This window comes from Aplysia californica, unplaced genomic scaffold, assembly GCF_000002075.1.
Source record: "Aplysia californica isolate F4 #8 unplaced genomic scaffold, AplCal3.0 scaffold00428, whole genome shotgun sequence".
NCBI classification, from domain to species: domain Eukaryota; kingdom Metazoa; phylum Mollusca; class Gastropoda; order Aplysiida; family Aplysiidae; genus Aplysia; species Aplysia californica.
Window position 1 is genome coordinate 520,767 of NW_004797698.1, and position 22,930 is coordinate 543,696.

General features: G+C 40.9%; 2 long non-coding RNA genes across 2 annotated transcripts; both read right to left on the reverse strand.

Annotated features, from left to right (window-relative positions):
* Window positions 1-8,747: 8,747 nt before the first annotated feature.
* On the reverse strand, window positions 8,748-17,025 carry LOC118478227. Its single transcript, XR_004858900.1, has 2 exons — window positions 16,285-17,025; window positions 8,748-10,092 (listed from the first exon to the last, which is right to left on the reverse strand). It is a non-coding gene; the product is annotated as an uncharacterized LOC118478227 (long non-coding RNA).
* Window positions 13,754-15,202, reverse strand: LOC106012603. The gene is made up of 2 exons (XR_001185094.2): window positions 14,934-15,202; window positions 13,754-14,155 (listed from the first exon to the last, which is right to left on the reverse strand). It is a non-coding gene; the product is annotated as an uncharacterized LOC106012603 (long non-coding RNA).
* Window positions 17,026-22,930: the final 5,905 nt, after the last annotated feature.

Below are 22,930 nucleotides of genomic sequence, written 5' to 3' on the forward strand. Positions count from 1 at the left end.
GGGGGGGGGACCACATGATGTTGTAAAGTTTCTTTCTATTATTTGCTTATCCCAATGTGTCTCCCACAGACTGGAGATGTATTTTGCAGGTGTTTGGGTTTGGAGGGCGCTATTACTAGTAGGCCCTTATACATCTTTTCTTTCAGTCTATTGTTTCTGTATTCTGTCTATCTCCTGCTTTCCTATCAAACATCTCTATCATCTTTATCTCCCCTCCTTTTTTGTGTTTGTTACTCTCTTGTAATAGGCTACCTCTAATCTTCGGCACTTAGATGACCATATTGTGTTGCAAGTGCCGTAAAACTCTTACTAAACTAACTATCTATCGTGCTTCTTCCCCGCATGGTATAGGGCTGTTACAGTGTCCATGTGCTGCTCTTTACTCAAAACCATTTTGAAATCCAAACAAACGGATTCCAAACAAAATGAAACAACACAGAGAAACAAACAAATAAAGTACGGTACATGTACAAAAAAATAATAAAATAACCCAGACTCTCTATAGTCCTCATTCAAGTACCAGTTTGATTCTTTTATTTGTTCTTGACCTTTGTCCCAGACCACAGTTTCAACAGTTTAAAAAAATAAAACATTTTCACGTTTCCCTTCTCTCGGAACATAACACTGCAACTGACAAAATTCTGCTTACACTTACATATATGTAATTTACGTATAGGGCCTACATATATTGAAAATGAAATAAAATTTAGAAGAAAAAAATTGAACCCACAAGCTAGCAGCAGGCAATGGATATTTCAAGGCAACATGATTATAATGAAGGAAATGTCATCATTTTAAAAAATAGTTTAGTTTATTATTGGGTTTTACGGTGCTTGCAACTGCATTAGGATTTTGGGGGGCAATATGATCATAGATTAAAGCTGGAAAAGTTTATTTAAAAAAGAACCCACATAAGCCAGCATGCAATACATATTTTGGGGCAATTTGATCATAATGATGGAAACGCCATAATTTTTTTAAAAACATGAACCGGCATGCACTACAACAAATTACATTTGGGGGGGCAATATGATCATAACGATGGAAATCTCATGAAGGAAATAAAGAGGAGTTTAGCCAAAACGACACACTAAAAATGTAAAATCAAAATAGCTGAAAAACAAATAATACAGATTTTTTTAAAAAACAAGAGAACAAGAAAGATGGAACGCTTTTGTCACATACAGAAAAACAGTCAAGAAAACAACAATTTCGAAGATTAAAAGAAAAAAAGAAATCTTTACAAAGGACGTCCAAGAAGAGGATGGAGTCGGGTCGTTTCTGAACAAAATTAAGATGGGTTTTTTGTTGTTTGTTTGTTCGTAGATCTATGTTTTTTGTTTTGTAATTTTAAAAAAAAAAAAAAAATTTTTTAAGTTTTAATGGAGTAGGCCTACTTACTACTACTACATACATGGCGTTGTTTAGAAACTTAGAAAACCAAATACATCTAGTAATCACAAGTGTCATGGGGACAACATCTATGCATGGCAATTTTTTTTCTTCTCGTGTCTTCCATCTCCATCAAAACAATTTAGATCAGTCTTGCGTCAGCGAGGACACACGACTGAAAACAGCGCATAGGGTTTGGCACATAAGGTCGCACGTCCAGGACCAAGTATGATGCCCGAACGGTGGCTGGAGGGCGGCACGAATCACAGGTTTCGTCGTTTCAAGCGCGGTCTCCCTCCGCCGAAGAAGGACACAACGTCGGACCGGGCTGACACTCGAACCCCAAACCCGCATTCTCATGGTCACGGGTACGGTAGAGCTACCTAACTACTAGGCCACTACACCCCTCCACCATTGTTTCCCGTCATATATTTTTCAACAAAATGGTGAAATAGTATAAGTTTAACGCCCCTACCAACACTGTTAGGTTACATAAGAGGCGGGACCTCCGAGTTTAAGGTCCATCTCCGAAAGGACCGAGCCAAGAGGGAAATCCGTGTAGAGTGCCCTTTCCAAGGACACAACGTCGGACCGAGCTGAGGCTCGAACCCCCAAACCCGCAATCTCACGATTATGAGTCCGGCAGCCTAACCACTAGGCCACCAATGCCACCTCAAATTATGTCCGGTAGCCTAACACATTGTTCACAGCTACATGTAACTGCAAGTGTACCGGTAACAAATGTGTAGTAAGACGTCTGCTTTGAATTTTCCTTTGGGAATAAAGTTGTATTACGCAACGGTTGGTCAGAAAAAAGAGAACCCGTGTTTTGAAGATTGTGAAGTGTTAAGTTAAGTAGTGGAATCATTCACAGCGCCTGAGAGAAGTGTATATAATTCCAACCAAAGTATAAGTGTATCGGTTTATTAACAATATTAGGTTATTTAAGAGGCGGGGATTCCCAATTTAACGTGCATTTTCGATAGGGCCGATCCGAATTAGGTTGGGAGCCTTGAAAACTCCACAAAACGATCCGGGTTCAAGAACGCCCAATCCGGGATTCGAACCAAGGTCATCCACTCCGTAGTCCAGCGTGATATCAATCAACTGAGCTAATAAGAACGCCCTGTTTCTAACAAGAATTGGCGTGACTTTGTCAGGAAAACGGTTTGGCCAGTTATTGAAAAACGCCACATGGAGAAATGACGCCGCTGGTTGCCGTACTCAAGATTTCAACACAAAAGAACACCAAGTGTACACTGAACCCACCGACATTGAGAATATTGTGTCACCAGAACAGCTCAGGTGTACGAAGCTCAGAGACTGAGAAAGTTCACCAAGGACGAAGAGCCTTGTGAGTTTTACAACTTTGAACGGTAGCAACCGTCACTTTTTAAAAAAATCTCTTACATTTGACGTTCAATTTTTGTTTTTGTTATTAAGCTTTGAGCTTATTCATTGTGTACGTGTTTTACCAGCCATCTCAGGACCTGGTTAAACAAAGAAAATGGAAACAGAGAAGAACCTGCTCCGTAAAGCTTGTTCAGAGAGTTTTGTATCAAATCATCATTTACAGAGTCATAGAAATTCTGTTCACAATCACAGAAGTAAGTACATGTGCGGCCCTTGTACTTGTGGACCCTCGTTTTTGGGGAGGGTGGAACTGGAGAGACACAACAGTAAACCCCACGGTATAGAGAATGAAAGAGACATTCCACTGAAGAAACGGCGTTTGTTCGCATAATTTGTATGAACGGGTAAGAAAGAATGGAGAATTGACCAGCCACAACAACTAGAATTAGTAGAAGAGGAAAGCGATAACAAATTAGACAACGTGTTGGTTAGTATTTAGTCGTTTTAACAAAGAAACGTACCAGGAAATGTTATTCAGTCCCTGTCGTTTTATGCAAGAAAAATTCTGAAATTACATGTATGTAAACTGAGCCCAAAAATGTGAAATTATGTGATTCTGTTAATTTTAACAAAGAATGGTAAAGGAAAATAATAAGAAATTATGCCCAAAAAATTATCAAATTTTGCTAAATTATGCGAGGTGCATAAAACCACGGGGACAGGTTAATACTTACGCCACACGAATATTTACGGCCATGGACTCTTGGGCAACAGGGAGAAGGGAGACCGTTGGTTGCCGTACTCAAGATTTCAACACTAAAGAACACCAAGAGTACACTGAACCCACCGACATTGAGAATGTTGTGTCACCAGAACAGCTCGGAGACTGAGAAAGTTCAACAACGCCGAAGAGCCTTAGCAAGTTCTACAACTTTGCACTGTAGCAACTGTCGCTTTTTGTCAAACTCTCACATTTGGCGTTCATTTTTTAATTATTATTATTATCATTATTTTTTATTTTTTTATTTTTTTAATGGGGGGGGGGGTAGCAATGCTTTGAGCTTGTTTTCATTGTGTACGTATTTTACAAGTGATCTCAGGTCTCCGTCAAACAAAGAAAATAGAAACTGAGAAGAACCTGTTCTGTAAAGCTTGTTCAGAGAGTTTTGTATCAAATCATCATTTACAGAGTCATACAATTTCTGTTCACAATCACAGAACGAAGTACATGGGTGGCCTTTAAGGACCCTCGTTTTTGGGGAGGGTGGAACTGGAGAGACACAACAGTAAACCCCACGGTGAAGAGATCGGAAGAGAAATTCCACTGAAGAAACGGCGTTTGTTCGCATACTTTGTACGAACAAGTGGGAAGGAACGGAGTATTGACCGGCCACAACAACAGCTTATTATTTTTTTTAACTCCCTTCGGCGAGGACTCATATTCTTTTCTGTCTTTGTTTTATACTCACAACTGACAATCTGACCAAAGCACTGGATGAGGTGAAACATCGTGCGCCAGAGCGATCAACGGTCGAAAAATATGGTGTACCGATGAGTACTTTCTGGGACAAGTCGCCTGGATGACGGAAAATAGAACAACATCAGAAAGCAGTTCTCACAACTGAAAAAGAAAGGGATATTGTGACTTATGTGAAAGAAATGGGGGACCGAGGTTTTGGGAAAACAAAAGATGAGCTACTGGCGGTGGTAAAGCAAATGTTGGACTACAACAAAATGGAAACCATTTGGGATGACAACAAACCATCAGACAAAAGGTTTGGTTGTTTCGAAAACGACATCCCGAGATCGTGTTCAAAAAACCTCAACTACTTGGGAAGCAAAGAGCTGTTGTATCACGTGGTAATATTATGACTTGGTTTCAACAATTCAGTGAGGCAATTATAACGATCGACCCATCCATTTTGTTAGAGTCGGACCGCATCTATAATTGCGACGAATCAGGATTCAGCCTGAACGTTGTAACTTACTGGCAGGGTCCTCTCGAACCTGGACACAAAATATGTATACCAGATAGGCAGTGAAGCAAAAATACTCATCACTGCATAGGTCTGTTGCAGAGCAACTGGCCATTACACGAGGCCAAGGCGAACGAAGTTTTCCATTATTCATTTATTGGAGGGTCAGATAATGGGTGGATCAACCAGGGCCCGTTCTTCAAGTGGATGCATTTGGTTTTCATTCCTCAGACTGTCAAAGTCAAAAGCCAAGCTTGCTGCTGGTTGATGGCCATGTATTGTAAGTCATCAATCATTACAAGCCTCAGAACTGTGTTTAGACAATGGAGTGGTACCGGTACGGTATTGCTTACCGCCACATTCATCCCTCATCCTTCAGCCTTTGGATGTTGGTGTTTTTAAGACTATGAAAGAGGAGTGATTCCGAGCGGAAAGCAGCTAGTCGTTTTTACAAAGAAATGTACAAAGAAAATGTTATTACTTACGCCACACGGACATTTACTGCCATGGACTCTTGGGCAACAGGGAGAAGTGACACCGCTGGTTGCCGTACTCAAGATTTCAACACTAAAGAACACCGAGTGTACACTGAACCCACCGACATTGAGAATGTTGTATCACCAGAACAGCTCAAGTGTACGAAGCTCGGAGACAGAGAAAGTTCAACAACGACGAAGAGCCTTGCGAGTTCTACAACTTTGCACGGTAGCGGTAATATTATCCCTGTAATATTACTGTGTTTGGTTCACTATTGTTAATTGCCGTAGTCATATCTCCTTGTTTGAATGTATTAATTTGGTACTCTTCAGGATGAGCAATTAAAATTATGATTCAGTTGTGTCATAAACATCAAACATGGTCGGTTGCTGTATTCAGTGTACGATTGTTGTGCTAGACTATCCGTGTGTATCTAACTTATTTTGAGGCATCACAATAGCAACCGTCGCTTTTTGTCAAACTCTCACATTTGACGTTCATTGTGTTTTTTTGTTGTTGTTTTGTTTTCGTTTTGTTTGTTTTGTTTTTTTTGGGGGGTATGGGGTTTTTTTAGGGGGGGGGTATGCTTTGAGCATGTTTTCACTGTGTACGTATTTTACACGTGATCTCGGGTCTCCGCCAAACAAACAAAATGGAAACTGAGAAGAATTTGTTCTGTAAAACTTGTCCAAAGAGTTTTGTATCAAATCATCATTTCATTTCCAGAGTCAAACAGCGTTTGTTGGCATAATTTGAACAAACAGGTGAGAAGGAATGGAGTATTGATTAGACGAAATAAAGAGTCACAGGCCACAATCGGTTACATTAACTGTAAAACCGGCAACATGGTATTCACCACCCAAACGGAAACTGATTTTGCTGCGCATATTAAAGAACTAGCCAAACAGTGTTCCACCTCCTTGAACAGCACTTTTGGTAGTCTTTTAAAGGAAAGAAATAAGCTCACTATTACTATAAGATTCCCAGGAGCAACACCCTTGGTCAGAGTTAGTGCCCCACTCGGGAATCGAACTCGGGTCTCTTGCGCGAGACAGCAAGGTGCCTAACCACAACACAGATGTCGGTCCACGCCAGGTTTGTTAAGAGTTTTTTGTTGTTGTTGTTGTTTTCAGTAGTTTTATTTTGTTTTCGCTAAATGTTTTACGGCTCTCGCAACTGCATAAGGGCATATGAGCGCTCGGGACACTAAACTTTTTCAGTTGGTAGGAAATTTTAAATTTTGCCCGGGTGGCGGCCGAAGCCTACTCACTACTCTTATCGATTTTAGACCACCAAGGCATCTTTAAAGTGCGCAACTTGCACACGGGACCTCCGAGATTTTTCGCCCTTGTCCGAGAAGGCTAGGTGTAGACCTTTCCTACCAGAAGATCAAGGGTGTGGGTGAAAGACAGCAGTAAGGAGGAGCTAAGAGTAGCTGTCGAAAGGCTGCAGAAAGAGTCAGGAGCCCAGAGGAGGGGGCAAAGGAGGTGAGGGGGTGGGGGCAGAAAGAGAAGACGAAAGCAGACGACAGAATATTGCTAGAGAGCAGGAAAGGAGGTGAAAGGAGACAATTTTTTTAGAGAAGAAAATGTTTCGGTCGCTACCCGGATTCGACCCAGGGACCTTTGAATAAATAAGAAGCCAACACCTTAACCTCTAGGTCACGAGAGCCCCCTTGGTAAGAGTAAGAAGAGGGTCATTCTGGGTTGGTGGAATATTTTTTAAAATGATTTTGTTACAGAAGTTTTTGACGCTTTTGTGGGGTTGTTTTTTTTTCATCAAACAGCAAGAAAAAGAAGCAAAAAGATGACACACCTGCTAGGACGACTAGACTGGATCAGAAAAGAAAGGAGGAGAAAGGGGAATACAACCATCTTGTCCAGCAAAAAAGTAGAGCCAACTGGAGTCACCAAAAAAGACAAGAGTAAATGAAAAGAACAGACAGCACTACTGGGAAAAGAAAGAAGCTGGGGAAACACCCATTGCTGTGTCTTTCAACGATGTTGCAGTTGCAAGTATCCCTTTCTCTGATGTAGAAACGTACAAAAGAAGAGTGAGAAGACTTCGTGCTAAAATCAACCCGACCGGTTTGAAATTTGCCCATATCTGAAAGGGTCTTTATTTTTTGTTAGTGTTTTACGGCGTTTGCAACTGTACAAGGTCACACGAACGCGCGGATTTAAACTTTTTTTCCCGTTGGTAGGGAATTTTGAATTTTGCCCGGGTGGCGGCCGAAGCCTACTCTTATCGATTTTAGACCACCAAGGGATCTTTAATGTGCGCAACTTGCACACGGGACCTCCGAGATTTTTCGCCCTTGTCCCAGAAGGCTAGATGTAGATCTTTCCCACCAGAAGACCAAAGGTGTGGCTGAAAGACAGCTGTAAGAAGGAGCCAAGAGTAGCTGAAGAAAGGCTGCAGAAAGAGTCAGGAGCCCAGAGGAGGGGGCAAAGGAGGTGAGTGGGTGGGTGCAAGTGCAAAAAGAGACGACGAAAGCAGACAACAGAACATGTCTAGAGAGCAGGAAAGGAGGTGAAAGGAGACAATTTTATTATTTTTAGAGAAGAAAATGTTTCGGTCGCTACCCGGATTCGAACCCGGGACCTTTGAATAATTTTAATATGCCAACACCTCAACCTCTGGACCACGATAGCCCCCTTGGTAAGTGTAAGAGGGTCATTCTGTGTTGATGGAATATAGAAAAAGAATGATTTTTGTAGAAGAAGTTGTTGACGCTTTTGTGGGTTGTTGTTTTTTTTCATCAAACAGCAAACAGCAAGAAGATGTTCAGAAGCAAAAAGATGGCACGCCTGAAAGGACGACTAGACTGGATCAGAAAAGACAGGAGAAGAAACGGGAGTACAACCATCTTGTCCAGCAAAAATGTAGAGCCAACTGGAGAGAACTTGATATAGCAGGAACGCAAAGGGGGAAATAACCGAAAAACTTCTAAAAATCCACATGAATACTTCCATTCCATATATAATCAAATTTGCGCTTTTGATTAGTCTTCCTTTTCTTGTCTACTTTGTTGACTATCTCGGCTTTTAATTCGAGTGAGAATCATTTCCTTCTGTCATTGTTGGAAGCCATCTTTTCCTCGGTATCGTTGCTTGTGCTGTCTATCGTACCGGAGGAGCAACTGTAGAACTGGTGAAGTGGATGCGTGCGTATGTCTATAGAGCAATTCCTCTTCTTTTACTTTTTGGCCTAGCCTTGGCCTAGGGCTATGGCCATGACCTACACCTTCTCATACTGAGCCTTTAAGCTACGGCACATCACTTTAGGAGTGGCCCACGTAACGCGCCTCTCCACACCATCTCTCTCTGCCGCCTGCCCCACCTCACTCATCACTGGACTGGCCAATCACAACGCCACATCGCTGACTGCCTGTTTGGAGCCCGCCTAAGGCCGGCAAACACCCTTTCCCCCTAGCTACAGTTCGCTCGATCTCTCCCGCTGTATCCGAGTTCGGGCCTTTCCTTGCCCCGCTAAACCCGAGCACAGGTAATTGAGTTTACATAGAGAAAAAAAAGGGGATTCCGTAAGGTCCCGCGATCATTTAGTTAAGATATGAGTGAGCCTTGTTACTGACACATGTGGCATAATATTGTAATTTCATATTATATTCTAGTTGACACAGGAAGTCAATGTAATGTTCTAAACATGGGAGTAATGCGTTCCCTTTTCTTTTTTCTACATATGTACACAGAACCATCAAAGGGAAATAAAGACACAGGCCCTACCAGTGACACCCTCCAACCACCCGCAGTTTTGTTCCTGAATGTGTTCTCTTGTGTTGTTTCAGTGTTGCTACTGCACGCAAATCCCGAACCATGAACTTCAAGAGCGGCATTTTTACCTGAGTGCGTTTTTTTGGTGCTTTCTTAGGCTGCTACTCTGTGCAAACGTTGCACCATAAACTTCACACTTGTAAGGCTTTTCTCCATTGTGTGTTCTTTTGTAAGCCTTAAGATAGTCACTCCTAGCAAATTGTGAATCACAAATTTCAGACTTGAAAGGCTTTTCTCCAGTGTGTAATCTTTTGTGAGCCTGTAGACTGTTCTTTTGTATGAACCCAACTCCACAGTTTTCCCATTTATTGTGAGGTTTTTCTCCTGTGTGTATTTTTCTATGCCGTTTCAGAATTTCACACGTGTAAGGCTGTTCTCCAGTGTGTTTTCTCTGGTGAATCTTTAGCATGCTAGCTTGTGTAAACCCAGAACCACAAACTTCACACTTGTAAGGCTTTTATCCAGTGTCAGTTCTTTCGTGAGTCTTTAGGCAATCCAAATATTTCAGCACAACTCCACAGATTATACACTTGAACTTGTAAGGCTTTTCTAACATAATTTTGTGTTCTCCTGCGACACTTTAGCTGGTCACTCTTTTTGCAAACCTTGAACCGCAAACTTCAAATTTGCAAGGCTTTTCTCCCGCCCTTGTTTTATTCTGCCACTCACAAATTTGAATCCAACACGATGAGCGCCACTATCTTGTCCGGTGTGAGTCTGTGCGTGCAGCTTTGGTGCTGTAACACCAGACGACCGAGAGCAAGAACTATGACACACAGGATTTATTTCCATACTGGAATTCACCATTTTCATCTTTACAGCTGAAGAGCAATCTTTTGGCTTCTGGCCACAACCATCATTAACACTATTGTTGTTGTTGCACATTTCTTTATCAAACACTTTGCCATTACGGAAATCAAAGGCTTCTTCTGGTTTGCGGATAACAGAAGAAGTGGTTTCTTCTGAGACACATTCAACCTTTCTCCACTCACTTAAATTTGAAACTTTGAGCTGACTCCAAGGTTCTTCTTCATAAATAAGGGATTGCTGTAATGCTGAATGTGTGGAGCTTGACAGACAGTGGTCGAAAGAAACACCACCTGGAAATAGACAAGAATAATACATAATTTATATAATTAATATAAAATTAATACAATGGCTCATCACAAGAATCTTAATCTTAGCCCCAGGCAAAATGCTGCTGTCCCACTATAAATCTAGCAGCCCATACACTCTCACATCTTTGGTCCATAAGTTTTTTTAAATCTCATATATATATTTTTTATAATAAGCCTCTTCTACTTTTTCAAACATGCAGGCATATATATCACATTGCAGTAAAACATGTGACCAGAGTACAGTCAAACCTCGTTATACCGCCCCTCGTTATACCGTCAACCTCGTTTATCGCCAGGAATTGCCAATGTACATATATGTAGGAACGCCTATAGATAAAAACATAGTATTTGCGCTTTCACACTGCCATCTATGATCTTTCTGAGTTGTACAGTCCTTACCAAAGTAAATTTTTCTCGTTATAATACTACCAATGAACTGGCCCCCACAGGTACACACTAAATATAGTGCACAACTACAAAGAAAAAAGAATTTTGGTCTTCGAAAGATTGCCAAGTAAAAAAAGAACCAAGTAAGTTTTAGTAGAGGTTTTACAGCGCTCGCAACTGCATAAGGTCATATGAGCGCCAGAAGATTAGAGGTGTTACACAAGAGTTTACAAACATGTATAAAAAAGAAGAAGGGGAATAAGGATGATAGATGTTTGATAGGAAAGAAGAAGCAGCAAACCACACCACAGCACCTGCCAACCACCCACAAGTAAGATTTTAGATCTTTCCACAAAACCCTAAAGTTACATCCAGAAAGAAACACGGATTGTTTTTTACAGTTCCAACCAAAAGAACAAACAAAGATTTTGGTGTGGGTGGTCGGCGGGTGCTCTGGTGTGGTTTGCTCTTCTTTCCTATCAAACATCTGTGATCTTTATCTCCCCTCCTTCTTTTTTGCGTTTGTTACTCTCTTGTAATACCTCTAATTAGGTAGCGTAAACACGGCCTAGCGGGCACTCACAGCCTTCCGACCGCGTGGTATCGGTGAAATCCGCTTAATTCCGATCGCTGTTTCTTTGCTCTTTCGCTATAAAACACCAAATGCCGTACACTTTGTAAAAGTTCAGCTTTTCCTCGTTACAATGGTGTAAGTTGTTTATATGTCCGATTATTAGGAGCTGGAGAATCACCGACGAAAGCGAAGCCCTTAGCGGTCGGAATGCGTGGTCGGCCGGTTCAAAAGTTGACATGCATGCATTCAAATGCTTCGCGGAACAAGGGATGATTAAATACCGTCTTTTCATTGGCGGAGAACTGTAGAGCTTTAAACGGGCTTTCCCGTGGTACATATATATTTGGCCTTTGACGTTTAAATAGAAAGCTTTTAACAATACTGTCAAAATGTTTAAAGACCACTTTTTACACAAAATGGATATGTAAAATACCGGCTTTAAAAAAGTATTAATTAAAAGATCAGTTTATTTCCTATTAGTATAAATCAATCAGCTAGAAATTATTTTACATCAATCCTTCCGCCAGACTCGGAAAGCATGTGACCCTGCACGCGGGGTACACTACAGTATAGACCCGACTCGCTCTCCGCGGGGGCCGGTAAGGCGCCGGCCGGGTCAACTCAACGCTCGGTGGTTTTTGTCAAAATAACGACAAAACAGCGTGTTTCAGGCGATAAAATACTGATTTGTAATGATCTCACAGTAGGCAGTTCAGTGAAAAACTCAAAGTTGTTAGATTTTGATGAACATAGGCTCAAATGAAAGGTCCTGCCACACTGATCACAGTACTTTTTGAATTTTGTCAATATCTGTATTGGTTGAGAAGCTATGGGATTTTTTTAAAACTTTATTTTTCGCTCAAAATCTGGTCCTTTTTTTGCACTACATTTTGTGACTAAAGGAGGACAAAAATCAAATAAAATGTACTTAACTTCGCAACCTGTAAAGATATCTTGGGGGCTCTCGTGGCCTAGAGGTTAAGGTGTTGGCCTCTCAATCAAAGGTCCCGGGTTCAAATCCGGGTAGCGACCGAAAAATTTTATTCTCTAAAATTGTCTCCTTTCACCTCCTTTCCTGCTCTCTAGCAATGTTCTGTTGTCTGCTTTCATTTCCACTTTTTGCCCCCACCCCCTCACCTCCTTTGCCCCATCCTCTGGGCTCCTGACTCTTTCTGCAGCCTTTCTACTGCTACTCCTTGGCTCCTCCTTACTGCTGTCTTTCTGCCACACCCCTTATCTTCTGGTAGGAAAGATCTACACCTAGCCTTCTCGGACAAGGGCGAAAAATCTCGGAGGGCCCGAGTGCAAGTTGCGCACGTTAAAGATCCCTTGGTGGTCTAAAATCGATAAGAGTAGGCTTCCGCCGCCACCTGGGCAAAATTCAAGATTTCCTACCAACTGAAAATGTTTGGTGTGTCCCGCGCGCTCATATGACCTTATGCAGTTGCGAGCGCCGTAAAACACTTTCCAAAAAAAACAACAAAGAAAAGATATCTTCCTGTTTTTTTGCATCAAATGAAAAGGTTATTATGTGTACTTTCATATATGAAAGAAACAGAAACAGTTTTGTCTCATAAATCTCTTTGACATGGTAAGTAGATTGAGAGCGGGGTCATTTTTCATGAGTCCGAAAAAGGATAAATTTGAAAATAAGTGATGATATTTCAACATGGAATAGTCCAAAGTGCACGTGTCATGTATCATTTTGATTGTCTAACACATTTTTAAAAGAGAATATAAGAAGAGGATAACAAAATTTCAAACTGCACTAGAAAAGGAGAAAAGGAGAAAAGAACAAATTGAGGTAAAAAATAAATCAAGCACGAAAAAAATATTTCATTGAAAATCACATATATATAAGTAGGCACTTGGATAAAAATTTCAAAGCTTTCAAATTGCTTTAAAAACAATACCAATGCAAAGAGCTCAGTGACACGATTCCAACGCTACCTTAGTTATTGCTCTATGTTGAACCGTTTTTGAGATATGGCATTTTAAAGATCTTTTCGAGGGGATAACATCTATATAGAAAAAAAAGGCAATTTTTGTGATCGAAACAGCAAGGACAACAAGGGAAATGTTAGCTGCTTCAATATGCTGCTGCGTACATGCAAAAACCAAACATTTTCTGAAACCTTGTGATGTTGAGGACAAAATAACAGTCAGACGAGATTTTTAAAATATGTCGTGGTGGGTAATATTGGGTAATATTATGCAACACTGTGTTGTGTAACGTGACCGCACCGTCCTGCGGTCAATATATTTTGCCATAACTTTCTTATAAATTAAGCTACATCAATAATTGAGGTATCGTTTTGAAGGTCTTTTTAAGTCCTTTCTTTTGGAACATCTACTCTACATATCAAATATCAGTAGAATTAACAAAAAAACTGATTAAAAAATAAAATATATTTTAACAAAACAGCTGGTCGCCTAAAATAAGATGAGCATAGAAGTTTTTAAAGTTAACATTTGTGTCTACAGCTGCTGCAAACTAGTGTTTTTAGTCTACCTTAATTCATGATAATACTGTTTTTTAAATTCCTTTTGCATGTTATTGTTAGAATGTTTCTTTCATGTTTTAATTTGTCATGTAAATGATCAATTACTCTGTCTTTATCTTTGATTTCTCTTTTATGTCTTTAACTCATGAGATTGCCCTGTAAGTTAAACAATAGTCTCTTCTAATTTTATTACTTCAGTTTGTTCAGCAAGTTTTTCATTATATTTTTATTGTGTTTATTTAAATGTTCAACTTCTTCAAAGACAATTAGTTGTGAAATATGACATGTTTTTTGAAGCACGCAATTGTGTCACGATACTTTTTTATTCTTTCTTTATTTCTGGCAATTGTTTAGTTCACCCAGTCTGCCAACTTGATATTGTTAAATTAATGTCAATTTTTTTTCCTTGTCTGCAACAAATGCTTTCTTAAGTGCTCAATTTTTTTGCAACTTGTTCAAACAAGTTTTTCTGTGAATTCGACCAACTCCGCAAGCATTTCTGGATTTTAATTAAAGTCAGGATTTATTCTGGTGAGCTGTCAATAAATCCAATGGAACAGTGGCAGGTTGTGATCAGGGGCTGTGGAAAGAAAAAAAAAAGCAAAGCAATGAATTCATCAATGAAGTAAATAAATTCATTTGTGAGCAGTGGATGGAAATTTGACATTTTCACACTACAACTCTAGTAAAGGGAGGGTGTAGATGACTAGACAAGAGAAAAAACATCTTCTAATAAACATGTAGATCTATCTTAAAACAAACTGGACAAAGTACATGATAATTTAAAGAGATATTTAAATAACAAGTACACACAAAAACAATTAAGAAGAAAAAATATTTAAAGACAATATAAGCACACAAAAGAAGTAAAAACTTGCGTGAAATCGATGGTCTAACAGTGACAGTAACACAGAAACAAAACAAGGCCAAGGCTGTTACATTTCCCTCCCCCCACCCAAGACTCCTTACTGATTGTTACATGGTTCAAATTCATAAGAACTATACAACAGTGATACATATTACATTCCAAAATTTAAAATAAATCATATCTTCTACTATAAAACATTCTTCAATGCCGTTTAAGAGGTAATAAACGCCAACAATACACGTTAGCGTGGGTTAAGTTCGCTTTCCGCAATGGCCGCCATGACCTCCCGGTTCACGCTCAGCAGCGCGATCGATAATAGGTCATGCCCATTCATGGAGAGTGACCTATTTAAATTAGGGCTCACACGCTTATGCCTCAACGTACAACATTGAAATTAACAAATAAAAGAGATAAAAGGTTGAAGAAAAGACTGTGAGGAGTACCTAAAAAAAAAAAGATATACTCTTTAAATATAAAGGCTTGAACTTACCTTATTTTTAACTCCTTGTAACTCCGAACACACACAACCGATCCCGAAGTGGAAAACGCCATAATACGCGCCTTTCTTTCCTCTTTAATTTGATAGGCGGAAGTAATCCATAAATTGAAAAGAACACTATAAACGAAACAAAACAAATAGGTACCCCCCTCACGGGGCCCGATTTCTGACACAAAACGCGGCGGCCGCAGGTGAACGAAAATCTCGGGCCGCGCGGGCCGATATCCAAGTGCCTAATATAAGAGGCCTACTAGATCGTAGATGCTATTCCAAGTAATTTTCATTGTGACCAGACAGTTGTATGAACATAAAACTAGTAGTGATGAACAGTTTGAGGAAAGAGGGAAAGAATTTTCTACAGATAAATCATCTACGAGTGACGAAGAGGTGTATGATAATGCAGAGACTTGGGCCAACGAAACTGAGAAAAAGCTAGCATATAAAATCAAAGACTAAAACTAAGAATGTTAGACTTTAGCAAGAGCTAACTGCTCAATATACATGATACATAATATGTACAACTGTGGGCCAAAAGAATCAAACTTATTTTCTAAACTGTCTCCAGAAAATCTAGAATCTATAAAATAAAAATAATCTTCTCAAAGTTAAAATCACTGTGCACAGACCTTGGCAAAAGAAAACAAAAGTGTTAAACATAATATTTCATTTTGTGAACAGATATTATACCATGGGTACGCTCCAATGATCTCCTGTTCAGTAAAAATTGAAAATATTAAATAGAAAAAAACAAACAAAAAACAACTAGGAAGGCGAAAAGTGCGATGCGGCAAAGACCCAGAGCTGAAGGTGGGCAAAATCCGGATATCATATCCGGATAACCGGATAATTCTCAATATAACATCCGAATTCAGACTCTTAACTCTCTTTCCTGACCCGTTTGCCGTGGTGGGTGCACACATTACTCATTAGTGTTGAAGTGATGCTAACCCATTTTGTCGAAGTGGTTCTGGTCCATTTGCTGAAGCGATTCATAACATTTGGCTTTGCCAAAGAGGTGCACTAACATCATGTTATCCGGATTGTGCTAAAGCGACTCATTGCCCAGCCCTTCCCGAACGCATTGTCGACTCCGCGAAGCAACCCAGCTTCGCTGCACGGCCGATGCTGCCTAAAAAACAACTTTCGTTATAAATCATCAATGACTATCAAGTGCGCTGGCTCTAATCTAGTCACCGTTAGACAGGGCTAAATACAACCATTCTTGGCTTATTTTAAAGATAAAGAATATTTCTAACACTAACTGGCAGAAAAGTTACAAAACTGCCACGCAAGTTGGGAAAAAGAAATCAAACGTTGAAACTTGGCTTTCAAATCAAAATACCTCTGTCTCAACGAGTCCGATCTGCCAAAGGAAGACGCCATTTTGTAGATGATTTAAAAATATTCAAAAACATGTATCAGAAGTAGTGGTTATTACTATTTAATGAAACAAAAATCACCAAATCGCCAACGCAATCCGCCGCTCACAGTTTTCTACGGGCGGCGAGGATCCGATTTCGCAGCGAGCCAATCTCGTTCACTGAACTGCCTACTCACAGTCTTGAAAAAAATTAGGGTCCATACATGTACATGTATTTGTTATAGGGATTGTACTCTGTTAATGTAGAGATGTTTAGCGCACTTGGTAATCTTTTATTGTCTGTCAAACATGGGTTTGCAGCCAGTCACTGACTTTAAATTTTAACAAATTTGATCAAATTTTAAACAACAACCGTTTTCTTAAAAATTGACTGAGAGTGAGATGTTATAGAATGGTACCAGAATGCTCAGTGGATATAGGCCTTTCAAATGGAACAGATACATTTGGCATACAGCTACTTTGAAAATTTAGTTTCTGGTACCTACTCTATCTTCTACACTTATATGACGACCTTATCGTGTTACAAAGGACCTTCCAGTTGTTGTTGTTTTTTTTAAGTGGGCAGTGAGGAGTGTGTGTGTGTGTGTGTGTTTGTTTTTCGGGCTTTATTTCAGCATTTATTCAGAAACAGTTCAACAAAGTATACAAAATAGAAACACAGGATCCATTCACTCCAGGGCTCATGATTCGTCCCTCTCTTTCACTCATCCATTCAATTCCCGTGTTCTCTCCCGCACCTCATCCCCGTCCGCATAACTTTCACACCCCACCCCCTCCCTCCAGGCACACACAAAGAAAATCGTACTCATTCCCTTGCACCCTGCGAACCATGGACAATAGTATGTATAGAGGCAAAACACTGCCTTAGCCGCATTCCTTTCTGTGAGCTATGGACCAGGCCAGGGGGGTCGGTGTCGTTGTCTGGTTTAGTTGCTGTCGCCTGTGGATAAACTCGTACATTCTTCCTTTCACCCGCTCTTTCACTCACACTGTCTCTCTATCCACAGCTCAGCTTGTCATAAGTTCAAAAGTCTAGCATTAGCATCTGCGTTTGTCGCGGCCGCGACCCGCGAATCGCGGCCGCGATTTTTGGCATTTTTATTTTTAGGTCCGCGAATCGCGGCCGCGATTTTGGCATTTTTCTCTATTTTTTTTATGGATTTGTACCAACAAAACAAAAAACAAACAAAAAACCCAACAAAAACCCACCGCCGGGGAATAAAAAAATCAAGAGGAAAAAAAAAAGAAAGAACCCAAATTTCTTTACTTAGAGAAAGAAAGTTTGTTTTCACTTGCGCTTCGCTTGGTCTCTTTCTCACCTGTTGACACCACGTTGATTTGTTACTTTTATGCGAAGAATATAAGTACATTGCATACTACATGTGTATATTGCTGTTTCTCTTTTATCTTTCCCTCTTTGTTGTGTTTTAATTTGTTAGTGTGTTAATGTTTTTCTTGTTGTTGTTTTGATGTGTTGTTTTTCTAATTTGTGTGTTATATAGCGTAATGTCATTTAATTTGATGTTGTTCCTTTTATATATATATATATATATATATATATATATATATATATATATATATATATATATATATATATATATATATATATATGGCGAAAAGTTTAAGATCACCCAACTTAAAATGCAATTTCTCTATTAGTTCAAAGTATCACATTCTTCTCTTTTATTTTGACATTTCTTTCACTATTTTTGGTCTTCTGCATCATACGCTTAGAATGAGTGCTCCCAGAGCATTCAGTCAGTACTTTGAAGACTATGAGCCTGTTTGAAAGTATTTTTTCTTTATCAATAAATATATACCAAAAATATGACAAAAATCCTCACTTTCTGACGTTCAACGAGCCCAAATAGAGACTCTTCGTAGTGCAAGTTACTCACAGCGTGAGATTTCATCCCAAATAGGGTGTAGCAAGACACAATCTGCAGTGTTCTTGTTGATTGTCAAAATTATCGATCGTATTGTGATAAGAAGAAAAGTGGTCGTCCCAGAAAAACTTCCCCCAGATATGACTGCCTCAAGAAATAAAACAGTGTCCCCCGGTCAACTACAGGTTTTTGCAAGAAAACCTGAACTGCATTTCTTCGAAAGGGTTTAAAAGTGAGTCGTAGAATTGTTTCACGACGGTTGGTTGAAGAATTTGGGATCAAATCTTGAGTGTAAACCAGCCCGTAAATAAAGACTGACCCGTGGATAAAATAATAAAAGAAGTGGCTGGCGTTTACAAGAATCCATGAGCACCGGACTGCAAACTGCAAAGATAAATTGACTTTGCAGCAGTTTCAGCAGTATCATGTCAGGAGGCCACCAGGGAAAATATACGGCGCAAAGTGTACCACCATACAGACACTGAAACATTCGCCAAATGTGATGATCTCTCTCTCTCTCTCTCTCTCTCTCTCTCTCTCTCTCTCTCTCTCTCTCTCTCTCTCTCTCTCTCTCTCTCTCTCTCTCTCTCTCTCTCTCTCTCTCTCCCCGACCCTCCCTCACCCTCCCTCCCCCCCCTCTCTCTCTCTCTCTCTCCCTCTCTCTCTCTCTCTCTCTCTCTCTCTCTCTCTCTCTCTCTCTCTCTCTCTCTCTCTGGGTTATACTTGTATTTTTTAAAGCCTAGATATAGACTTTGAATGGCCCAGGCTCTTGGAACTGTTTCAGGATAAATTTGAAATATGCACATATTCAAGGACGCAAAATGTCCATGCACGACGGCGCTCATGCCACAGAGCAAAGACTGTGCAATAATACCTTTAAAAGGTTACGGGTCTCGACATTACAGTGGTTTGAAAATAGCCCTCACTTCAATCCTGCTGAAAATATCTCTCAAGAAAGATAAATAAGGTCTTAAACAAACAGCGGTCAAGGGCAAAAGCCGTAAGGGGTACAATCAAGGAAGTGTGGACACATGGAACTTCCCCAGAAGAATATTGGCAAACCAGTCACAAGCACGCTAGCTCAATGTGTCCTGTTCAATCAGTCATCCATGCAAAAGCTGGACACACAAAGTACTAATTTTTATCAAAACTATTTCACAACAGCTTACCATATAAACATATTTTAACCATTAAAGCATGCATTTGTTTAAATAATTGAACAATATGTTCATTTTATTGCTAAAATGTAAAAAGTATCGGGAGGTCTTAAACTTTTGGCTACGACTGTATATATATATATATACCATGTGTATAAATGTGTATTGGTACAGCATGTCTCCACCAAAATCGAATACTGACACTGGCAGGCCCATTGTGTGTGATTACATAAGTTACATGTAATATCCTGGACTTTTTTTTCTAGAATTACACTCGTTTAGGGTTAAAACGGTCAATCTTCGGAGAAGTGGAAACACGCACTTATTGGTTAATTTTTGTGGCTGTTTATGAGCTGTTCTAATTTTGTTTTAATTCTGTTGCGAAACCTTTATTTTTTCAAGTTTTTACACTCCGAGTGGCTCCAAATTAGGGCTGGGCAATGAGTCGCTTTAGCAAAATCCGGATACTATGTTAGTGCACCTCTTCGGCAAATAATATGATATGAACTGCTTTGGCAAATGGGTTAGAACCACTTCGACAAACGGGTGGGCACTACTTCAACAAATGGGTGCACCCACTTCGGCAAACGGGTCTGGAAAGAGGTTAAGAGTCTGAATTCGGATAATGTTTCATTGAGAATTATCCGGTTATCCTTGGTGATTATCCGGATTTTGCTCACCTCTACTCCAAATGGTATTCTGGATGCTTAAAGACAGAGCACAAAAAATGATGGTGCTTCAGATTAAGTTATCTCTATCAACACATTGCTATACGTCGTCACAGATAGGTGAAAGCTTTAAAATGAATGGCAATTTTTAAGGCAACTTTTGCCATTTTTTGTGACAACTTTTGGACTAAAAAAATGGCAGCAAACGCAGATGCTAGAAAAGTTGCCCACTGGTCATGCTTTGTTAGTGTCTCTGTCTTTTTCTTTTTTTTCTTCCGTTCCTGAGTCATTTGTGTTTTGTGTTACTGTGTCAAGGGAGTTCTGTAGTTTTAGTGGAAGATTTGATTTTTTTTTTGTTTCGTCAATCTGTCCTGTTTGTCCTGTTCGGGGTCGGTGTCTATTGTCAGTCATCGTCCGCTACTGTCACTCTCGCTGTCTACTATTGTGTTGTTTTCCGCCTCCTCGGCCCAGTTTGGAATTTTGGTAAATTCTATCATACCGTCCTCGAGGGAGGGGGGGGGGTGTTACTGGTGGCGGTTGGAGGGTCCTTGTTGTCGACGTCTTCGTTGTGGTCTGCCTCTTGATAGGGGGCTGTGTCTTCTTAGGGGTCTTGGCGGGAGATTTGGGTTGGGCGGCGGAGGCGGCGGTTGGGGTGGCAGGGGCAGTCAGGTTAAAGACGGGCTTGTTATAAGGGCGTCGGCAGTTGGAGCGTTGGTGGTGGTGGTGTCGGTGGTCGCAGTGGTGGCGGTGGTCACGGGGGTGGCGGTGGTCGCGGGGGTGTCGGTGGTCGTAGAGTGTGGTAGTCTTGTTGTTGTGGCGGGGCGTCGTCCTCTCAGTTGGTCGGCGTAGGTGGAAGGTTATGTTGTGGTGGGGGCGGTCCTAGTGGCGGGTGTGTCTTCGCTGTTGTCGGATCTGCAGGCCGGACATTTGTTGGAGTAATAGTCTACCCTGGCGCAGTGGAGGCAGGCGATGCGGCGCCCGGGGAGGGTTATCCTGATGTTGAGGGGGTCCGGCCCGCAGCCCGAGATCCTCACGTAATGGGGGACGTCGTTGGGGTCGACCTCCGCCACGACGGTGTGTCTGTCGTCGGAGCCATCCTCCTGGGGAGGAAGTCGATCGTCGAGTCGGGTTCGGCGAAGGTCCTGACCACCATCCGGATGTGTTCTTGCGTGACGGTTACCGAAACCCACTGCAGATAGATTTTTCTTCTCTCCCGGCCGGTAATTTGGAGGAGGGCATCCGTTCTCTCCGCCACGTCATTTAGAACGGATGCGTGTAGTGGTGAGAAGTCTGACCCCGGCTGCGGCTCAAGGTCGATAGTATAGGACTCTTGTAATCTGTAGTGCTTCTTGAGCCGCAGGTAGGGGTGTGTCTCGTTGATTCGTTGCATAATGGTGGCGGTGGGAACAGTGGCGGTGGGAACAGTGGCGGGTACCGGCCAGTGAGAGTGACGATGAGGGTTCCGGTAGGGTGTGGGCAGGACCATCGTCGAAACAACAATCTGTCTTGTGAGGCATCTCGGGTGGGGGTGGTGGTGGCGGTCTAGGGGTCGGGTCCTGTCTCGGTCCGGTCGGACCGCCTTTCGGCACTTCCCAGACGGCATAGTGGTGTGGAGAGACAGAGCCCTGCACCAGGACAGAACAAAACAAGTTATACCTTAACCAGTCCTCCTTGGAGCTGGGTTGCCTTGTTGCTCAACATCGTCTGGGGGTACTGCGGCTCTGGTGCTCTGGTGCAGCTAAGGCCGAGAAACGATCCTCGTCTCACATTATAATCAGTAATTCCTCCTTTACTTCTTCCAGACATTGTGACTGATTAGTGCGAGAGGAGGATCGCTTCTCTGCCTTAGTAGCACCAGAGCACCAGAGCACCAGAGCACCAGAGCCGCAGTACCCCCAGACGACGTTGAGCAACGATGTTTTTGGTCAATACTTTAGAGACAAGATATCCACAGTTAGGAAAAAAATTGACATGACTCCCCATAAACTACCATGTTTTGAAAAATTCTCTGGGGTAATCTTTAATGAATTAGCACATGTAACACAATAAGACGTTAGATCAATCACAATGTCATCACCCCATAAAAGTTTTAAAACATGTAGTCTTGATCCCATTCCAACACCACAGCTCATCACACGTCTTGATAGTGATATTGGATTTATAACTTCCATCATTAATGAGTCTCTTCAGTCTGGAGTAGTACCATCACTCTTTAAAAGCATGCTTTAGTTATTCCCCTTCTCAAAAAAATAAAATCTATCCCCAGGGGAGCTTAAGAATTTCAGATCAGTCTCCAACCTTCCCTTTTTATCAAAAATCAAGGCCAAGGAGAAAGATGTTTTGGTTCAGTTGAAGAATCATTTAAAAGAAAACAATTTATATGAATTATATCAATCTGCCTATCAGCAATTTCATAACACAGACACAGCGCTATCGAAAAAATATATAACGACCTCTTGTGTGAGGCGGATGAGAACAAAATATGGTAATTTATTGCCAGTAACATTCGTGAAGACGGTCACCAAAACACAGCCACGAGATCTCCACTCTCCACACAAGTAGGTCACATCATGGGACGACCAGGTTACTTTTTAATTTTTTCTCCTTCTGTTCCCATTGTTTTTATGAACATTTTTTTTTACAAAATTATACAAACTGAGCCCAAAAATGTGAAATTATGCGATTCTGTTAATTTTAACAAAGAATAATAAAGCAAAATAATCAGAAATTGGGCAAAAAAAAGATCAAATATTGTTAAATTATGCGGGGTGCATAAAACCACGGGGACAGTTCCTTGTAAGTGTTTTACGGCACTTGCAACAGCATAATAGTCATATATGAGAGCATGGGACACACCAAACATTTTCAATTGGTAGGAAATTTTGAATTTTGCCCG